This window comes from Drosophila santomea, chromosome 2L, assembly GCF_016746245.2.
Source record: "Drosophila santomea strain STO CAGO 1482 chromosome 2L, Prin_Dsan_1.1, whole genome shotgun sequence".
NCBI lineage: Eukaryota > Metazoa > Arthropoda > Insecta > Diptera > Drosophilidae > Drosophila > Drosophila santomea.
The window spans coordinates 3,427,501-3,430,169 of NC_053016.2; the positions used below are offsets into that span (position 1 = coordinate 3,427,501).

The following is a 2,669-nucleotide window of genomic DNA, read 5'->3' on the forward strand; positions in this document are numbered from 1 at the left end:
ACACATATACAAATGCACACACCGATACACACATACATACATGGTGAATGTATGCGTGCGGGTTTTCCATTAGGCGTAATTAGAGCATTTAGCATCGGGGAAAAAGTTAAGAAAAGCCAACAGCAGAAACTGACAGATTGCGTTGCATATGTATGCGGTGCCGTGCTGAACGCCCAGATACCGTTAGTTGGAGTTGCATGCCACACCACACACAGACACACACACACACACACACACGCATCATTGCTCTTCTGCCACTCAGACAATTAACTTAAAGTTGGCAAAAGTTGCAGATGGCAGCTGTGGTGGGCGCACTTTCTTTGCGATCTAGTTCATTCCGTCTGCTAAATTTGAAACAAGGTGCATTTATTGCGTTTGGATGCTAAGTAATGTAATTAATACTTCCCAGGAGCATGTTTTGTGATGTAAGATCAAGTATACGACCTGTTGTATTTGCTAATAGGTTTTGCTAATTACCACATCCTTTAAATCGACTTGTGATGAGTTTCGAATTCTATTCAGCCTTTAAGTCCTTTACAAATTCAGCAAATGTATCTTTCAATCCAATTCAGGAACCGGTTCCAAGAGGTGGCACTTAACACTTTCTGTTTCTCTAGCCACATCCTTGCCTCGAATCGACTTTCAGTTCGAGTGCGATAATTAAAAGTTGGCTAAATGTGGAATGAGTTGCAGCTTCCTTGAGGCGACCCTGCCCTCCCCCCCTCTCCTGGCTACTTGTTAAGCTACAGTGGCTGGTCCTGCCTCTTCTCGTTTTTATAGCTGCCAGGCTTGCCACATCCATTTGATTGCACACCATTTGCCACTAGCAGGTGTACATATGTGTGTGTGGGTGTGTGCGTTCGTGGGAGTCTCACCTGGATCTCAACTGCATTGCACATTTAACTGTCATCTCGTTTCCCACAGCAGCTACGTGTGTGCTACACTTGGATAATAATAGTATTTTAATAAATGGAATAAAATGTATGGTAAAATACGAAATAAACTTTTCTCCAGCTAAAAATATAGTTTATAGTTGATATTTATTGATCGAACTTTATCGTTACACCTATTTAGTTTCTGAAGAACTTTTTCCAAGTGCACTTGCAAAATATTCCGGGTTTTTGCCTTTCCTTTCTGCTCTTAGAAATCAAAGTGTAAATGTATTTTGTCAAATGATGGCGCAAAAGTTTCCTGTTCTTGCCTTTTAGCTGCCTCGTCCTTATCGCACCCCTTTCACCATCCTGCGGAAATGTGGAAAATATTGCAAGACGCCTTCTTGCTGCCGCAAATTAATGCATAATTGCATTAGTCACTTCATTTGTGGCAAGTGCTGCAGGAAGTCTTGCTTGCAACCGCCGAAATTCGTTGCAATTTATATCAAGTGCAAGGGGGTTGTGGTGCAAAGGGAAAACGACTGGAAAAGGTGGAAACCTGGGTTTGCTGTGTGCGTGTGCTTTATGTCCCGATGACAGACGTTGCTGATAACGGGCATTAAGTAATATGTTTGTATGTGCGACGGGGATTTATTGCAATCTAAAAAGGACTTGAGTTGGTGGTGACTAAGAGATTGGGTTCCCTCGAAGACGATAATAGGCAGAGTCCACACTTGAGCTGAGATTTTCACAAATTGCAGGGGATTATTGTAAGCTGATTAGTTTTGCATTTCGTGCAAGGAAAATTGCTTAAGTGCTGGGAGATTTCCAAGGATTGCGCACATAATAATGAATTAGTTATCCTTGAGTAACAGAATATAGTGTCATTAGAACATTTAATCTGATATAATTTAAGCTCAAAATTAATTATTTTGTAATTAGGTGTTTTCTTGGAGCTAAGTCCATTGAAATTTGTTTGTATCAATGTTAAAATAATGATGCTATTTTGACAGTATCTAACAAATGCATTTTACTACATTTAGTAACTGAAAATATTTTTAGCATCAGTTAGTTGTGAATTTTACATTAAGGACATTTAACATTTTTCTTTTTTCCTCTTTGTGTTCATTGCACTGCGATGCCGGCCTTGGCTCTCTCTTTCTCTCTCCCACGATTGCACCCCTTCTATCGCATTCTTTCTGCACTTCCACGAGTTCGTAGTAAGGGTGGCGCTCTCGCGCGAATAACGGTGGCCAAACCTCTCTCTCTTTTGCCATCAGCTGCTTTATCCGCCATATAAAAACATATCTACACTGTGCTACATACATCCGTATTTGGGAGCACTATTGTTTTTGCTTTCGGCACGCGCCTCTTTCGAGTTTGTTTGTCTGCCTTCGATTTTTAGCAAACAAACTCAGAAGTGCGAAATGCAGAGTGATAAACGCAAACGCAAATGGAAACACACACAAACACAGGGAAATGCAAATGCCTGCACATTGATTAGTTGCAAATTCAGCTTACACTCAAAATGCTATGTGAACACGTTATTTTATCACTTTTTCATGAGTAATGGACCATGATTTTTGCCTATTGCTTGCGCTTTCACACACTTTTCGGTTGTATTAAATGCACTTTGGTGTTTTTTGGTGTTTTTGGTGTTTTGCTAGACTATTTGTACAAGGCGTGTGTACAAAAATATATATGTTTCATTATTTGTAATTTGTTAACATCGTGTTAGTAGGTTATTTTAATTAATCATCTGCTTAGTTGTTGCCACAACGCGGCGTCTTTCGTTTC

General features: G+C 40.1%; 1 protein-coding gene across 1 annotated transcript in view; it reads right to left on the reverse strand.

The window, feature by feature from the left end:
• The window catches only part of LOC120457278 (polypeptide N-acetylgalactosaminyltransferase 2), a 22,336-nt gene extending 19,667 nt beyond the window's left edge, over nt 1–2,669 (reverse strand). Inside the window, exon 1 of the mRNA XM_039644726.2 lies at nt 2,394–2,669. The gene's annotated coding sequence lies outside the window, so the exon portion shown is untranslated. The remainder of the gene's footprint in view (nt 1–2,393) is intronic.